Here is a 6,188-nt window from a genome sequence, read left to right as displayed (position 1 = left end):
ACCAGTGATCACTCAAAGGAAAACAATCATTAAGTGTTTGAATGAACGAAATAGAAATAATATATCATATATACCATATTTGTATCAGAATTAATTATATCATATATATAAATTGATCGATCTCATTTGTGTAACCTATGGACGATCGATGTATCGTTGCTTCACCATACTAACGTCGGATTTTGAAGCATAGTCAACATCAATCATCCAAATCGTACACACATGATGCCAAATTTAATTACTCGTTTATTATTTAATTCATATTTCTTTTAATCATATTGATACAGAAAATACAGAAAATAAACAGTTATCAGATGCATGGTTTCGTAAGTGGCTCTAATACCACTGAAGGAAAACTACGATCCATAACGCATCGGAAATTAAAAAATTTCCTTTAGTAATCTTTACGAATGAGCATGATCAGTTATAGAAATTGTTACCTCTTGTGGAGATTGAAACCTTTGATACAGATCTAAGGAGTGATCACGAGCGTTGAATGGTGACAACGCCTCTACTCAGTCCACACGAACGGATTCCTTCAGTCTCAGTGCTAACTGCTATGAATGAAGGCTTTGAGTGAGTGAGAGAGAGAGAAAGAGAGAGAGAGAAATGAAATTCCATCTAGTGAAATGCTTCTGCACAAGGGTTGTATTTATAGAACCACTTGTGTGGGTTGCAAGCTAAAAAGTCCACTTAAGTGTATGTGGCCAATATCTTACGGTATACCAAAAATCACTTAAGCGCGTGGTACCTTACCATATTTCGTATTCTACTTAAGTGCACCATACCTTATGATGTTCTACAATTCACTTAAGTGCACCGTACCTTACGATGTTCCTCATTTACTCTATCACTCATCAATCTGTCCTTTTGTGTGTGACCCTGTAGGTTTTTGCGACATTGACAATTATATTAAATCACGTATTTAACATAATAAACAGTGAGCGGTATATAGCAATACATCACTGCTACCCAAGACACGAAAATGTCATGTGATAATACTTGTGCATACAATTACCCTTTTTGCCCTTATGTCTATATTGAACACAAGGCATAGGTCGTGTCATCCTTGTCCAGTTCAATATTGGGCCCTTAGAGATTTATCTTGTTATGCAGGTTGGGCAAATTCCATCTAGGTTACTCATATCCCTCAGCATGCTTCGTGGAGTACCCATCAATTGTCTTTATGGTCATCCAGTTACGGATAATGTTTGATCAGTAATAAAGCGCTCGACTCTACATCTAGGGTCCATAGTGGTTTCAGATCGAAGGGTGGTATACACCACTGTCACCATGAGAATAACTTATGACACTTTGCATAACATTCTATGTAGTATTCTTATAGCGGGTCAATCTAGTATAAATATTACTCCTAATATTCATACCTATGTTTAAGACTTGATAACTCCTTATCCATGATCCACGAGATGTGATCATCAGTCTATATACATAATAGTCTTAATGCTTTAATGTTATCACACTTCACAACAAAGCTCGACTATGAATACTTTAAGAATACTGTCCTTATGTTTAATGGGATCTCATGATTAAGTCACACTTGATACATTAAACAGACTAGCTATTCTAGGGACTTTATTAAACAAACATATAAATAAAAAGCCTTTTTATTACTAATAAATAATTCGATACAAGTACCAAAAGTATTGGCCTCTAGGGCTTACACCAACATATGAATATCCACCATTTTACTCAATTGGCAAGAATCTTCATTTGGTAATTTGGCACAATAGGCATTCCACTCGCATCCTTCTTTACATATAGCCCTAACCTTTTATTTGTCATTTTTTTAGAACTTAATATGCATGCTCGATTGGACTGCATATGTAGTGATTGCTTCCTTAAAATCAGATTTGGTGGCAAAAAATGTTCTTAGTCCCCATTTATAGTCTATCGTGTTTTTTGGCAATTTGAAAACGGGATATTTCTTCCTATTACATCCACTTTCTTCATCCATTTCCTAGCCATTTTATAATTCCTCATTATCATCTTCACTTTCACCCTCACTAAAATCCTTTTTTATTTATGTTTTTTGCTAGTACCCTAGGTATCATTAGCATAACCTAATAAATTTTCCATACCCTCTTCCATAAAACCATTACTGCCACTATCTTCATTTGAGTTTTCAAAGGAAACATCTAAGGCACTACCATAATTAAAACCTACATCATCACTATCATCTGTTTTAGTATCAAAAATTCCAAAATCATTCACCTCAACATTTGTCAGCTCAACATCATTAACCTCGCCATCATTCAAATCAGCATCATTCAAATCAACATCATTCGCCTCAACAAGATTTCCTATAACTAAACCACCACTCATCTCAAACTCATTCATCTCAACCTCATTCACCTTAACCCCATTCACCTCAATAAGATTTTCTCTAACTACACCCTCACTTTTCTTAGTCTCATTCATCTCAACCTCATTTACCTCAACATGATTGCCTCCAAATACACTTTGACTCAACCCATCCTCATTCATCTCAACTACACCCTCATTCATCCCATCCTCATTCATCCTAACATCATTGATTTCAACTTCATTCATATCAACTACACCCTCATTCATTTATGCCTCATTCATCTCAACCTCATTAACTCCATCATTCAACTCAATTACATCACATGTTGTACGTTTGAAAACTTCCTCATACAATTTTCCAATCTCATATTATTCATCAAATATAACAACATCATTTGGGTTTATAGTTTCATCCTCTATACGACCATCAAAATACTCGGGTTGAGACAGTGGAAGTTATACATACATATGAAGACTCAGATGTACCTTACATAAATTGGCTATATCGTAAGCACATTTGTTATCATTCAAAGTAAACATACCAAATGTGGGGTCCTTGTATAATATTATTATAACCTTCTTGTATCTCAGTTCTTTAATCATCCCTACCACCTCAAAATAGTGTCATTTATCTACATCACATCTCGGATCTAAAACTAATTCTTCATAACTAGATGGCTCATCATCTACAAATGAACATCCATGGTGGATAAAGACATGAACAAATTCATCCATTTTTAACCTAAAAATAAAATAGTACTACTTAATAGACATTCATATAATCATATTAACATTTTCAAAATCAAAACTAACACAAAGCCCTAAAACCATTAGAAAACCCTAAAACCAAGAGAAAATGTTAAACCACGCACATTAAGATTCAAAACCTAAGAGAGGAATGGACGAAAAATGAAACCACGTCAAACTCTAAATTAGAAAAGGGCAAAAAATAAGACTTACCAGAATTTTTGTCTTTCTCTATTCGTTAATTCAAATTATAAATCATTTATAATATTAATAAGGGTTAATACATGTTTTCCCTTAACATATAGACGACTTTTGTTTTACCCCCTTTAAAAACATTAGATTTCAACCTTTCCACGTGAAGATTTCGTTCCTTTAGACCTTTAAGTTATTTGACTCGGTCTAAGTGCCTACATGTCGCACTGAGTGTCAATTTTATTTTGTTTTTTTAAAAAAAAATTAACTACACTTGGGCCAACTAATGTCATACCACAAATTATTAAGTTATTGAATTTTTTTGGCATTTAAATAAATATAATTGGAAACATTTAATTATATCATTTTCCTCCCCATTGTGCCCTAATAGAGAAACTTAAACAAACTCCTTTTAAGACAAAACTTGCGAAAGAGAAGAAGATTGTGGGTTTCGGAAACACTCAAAGAAGTTGTATGCATTTGTCTCATAGATCCATTCATCCAAGAAAATTGAACGAAGGTATGCTTATTTCCTCGATTTTTCTCATTTTTGTTTTGTTTAGTAGACAACAACTGTAATGCATGTCTTTCTGAAACAAAGTATGATTATGTTCAATGTTTTTTTTCATCACATTGGGGGAGGTTGTTAGAGACAAGACAATGTTTTATAGGGGTGGGGTTTAAACTATTGTATATGATTAAAATATTGAAAAATCGGGTGTCTCTGAGGTGTTTGAATTGGTTCTTGACTGGGGTTATGAAAGAAATGAGTTTAAGGTTTGGAGTAAACTTGAAGGTATAGATGATTCCTTTTTTCAAGTTAACAAGAATGGTCGTGTTGAAGATGTTGTGAGTTATGCTATTGGAAACAATATTGAAAGGGCGTTTATATATTGAGCATAATGTAAAGGACATCAATGTCAAAGTAGTTAAGCCTTAATGCACTATCTGACTGAAGTAACTTAATTAAATGATGGAAAATATAAACTAGATGAAAGTGGTTATGATGCAAAGAAGTTTAGGTTTGATGATAGCGAGGATGGGAGAATGATTACATCGAATGATGAATTTGAAGTCACTAAAATTGATAGGCCGAGAAATGTTTCAAACAACGTTGTAATCAAAGGGAAGTCATATAGGATACAAAATAGGTTTCGTCGAGGGATGTAGACCATTTTTAGGTGTTGATGGTTGTTATTTAAATATAAGTTATGATGGGTAGTTGTTAATAGTTGTAGGAAGGAACCGAAATAGCCAATATTTTCCATTGACATTTAGAGTGATTGAAATAGAAATCAAAGAAAGTTGGAGATTCTTTTTATGACTTTTAATGGAATATATTGGCCAAGATAAGATATATGTGTTCATATCATATCAACAAAAGGTATATCACTGTGTATGTTATTCTATGTGTTTTGTTATGTCATTATGTGTTCTGTTGTTATGTCACTATGTATGTCACTATGTGTTCATATATGGTGTGTTCTATTATGTCATTATGTATGTGATTCTATGTGTGGCACTATGTATGTGATTTTATGTGTGTTTTAATATGGTGTGTTATGCTCTATTTACAAGGATTGATAAGTATATTTTAATATAAGTTTGATAGAATTAAACATAGATTGCTCCTAAGACACCTATAGGTTATTGATGACTGCTACTATAGGAAAATGTATGTGTTATGTAATAGTTTTGCTATAGGTCTAATAAATGGAATGGATATATGGCATGAAATGCAGATGATTTACACTCTTCTTTGTACAAGAAAGGATCTGTCATACCAAAGAAACTTATATTTATGGGATTATGTGAGGGTGGCTCAAGACTGCGGAGAGTTGGGACTTGGGATGACATACAAATGTACCAAATGTGATAAAATGGGCCATAACTCAAGAAGATGCAAAGAAACAACTCAGAATCTAGATGCTTTGAAAATAAAGGTAATCTTTCTTTTTGATATGTTGTTGTCATATATAGGTGTACTTAACTGAATTATTTTGTTGTTGTAGAGAAAGACTCCTAGATACAATGTAAACAAAGAAGAACCTGTTGTAAATGCATATGAACCTATTGAGCATGTGGTAGAACCTACTGCACATGTAGATGAACCTCTTACTACAAATGAAGATTAGACTGTTGAAGATGTTATTGAAGTTGCTCCTATTGTGGTTAAACTTGCACATGTTAAACCTAAAAGGCTGAAGTTGAAAGACCAATTCAATTAAAGGGCTAGGAGCAAGCAAGGATGAACTAATGATGATACCTGAGGATGAAGAGGATAGTTTGACTCAAGAGCCTACTATGGTTATACCAGACCTTAGGCTAGGGACATGCATCAGGGTTATGAGATCTTAGGATGACACATATAAGAGATTCTCTTAATGATACTGTTGAATATGTTATGACAATTACATAATTAGTTGTTTTTTGTTTAAACAGTTGCACATTATATGATTTTGTATTGATGTGTTATGATATTTGCACATTGTGTGCTTTTGAATTGCCTTTTATTAAGATAGTTGCACATTATATGCTTTTCGTAATGATATTTTGAATTGTTTGTAATGACAATTGCACACGATGGTGCTTATTTTTAATTTGACAGTAGTATTGTTGATGTTAGCATTTGTTATGACAATTGACATATTGATATTGAAACTCAATCTCCTTCGTTCATTAAACCAAACATTAACATTACACTGAAATTGAAATGGTCTCATACCAAAATTACATTGAAATTAAGAGGTCTTAAGCCAAAGTTACATTAAATTTAGAGACACTAAACCTAATTGACAGTTACATCATAATGTAGACAATAGCAAACAACAACCATGAAATAATAAGGGCAACAATTAGCCAATAACATTTCTTCTTTTCATTTGGTAGCATCTTCTTTGTTTTTTCAACCTTCTTTGAGCTTG

General features: G+C 33.2%; 1 long non-coding RNA gene across 1 annotated transcript; it reads left to right on the top strand.

Moving 5' to 3' along the window:
• The first annotated feature begins 3,617 nt into the window (after positions 1–3,617).
• On the top strand, positions 3,618–5,781 carry LOC127120347 (uncharacterized). Its single transcript, XR_007803183.1, has 3 exons — positions 3,618–3,784; positions 5,007–5,207; positions 5,277–5,781. It is a non-coding gene; the product is annotated as an uncharacterized LOC127120347 (long non-coding RNA).
• The last annotated feature ends 407 nt before the right edge of the window (positions 5,782–6,188 follow it).

The sequence above is a fragment of the Lathyrus oleraceus genome, chromosome 2, assembly GCF_024323335.1.
Source record: "Lathyrus oleraceus cultivar Zhongwan6 chromosome 2, CAAS_Psat_ZW6_1.0, whole genome shotgun sequence".
Lineage (NCBI taxonomy): Eukaryota > Viridiplantae > Streptophyta > Magnoliopsida > Fabales > Fabaceae > Lathyrus > Lathyrus oleraceus.
The sequence above is the reverse complement of the archived record's forward strand: the minus strand, read 5'-3'. Positions and strand labels throughout refer to the sequence as shown.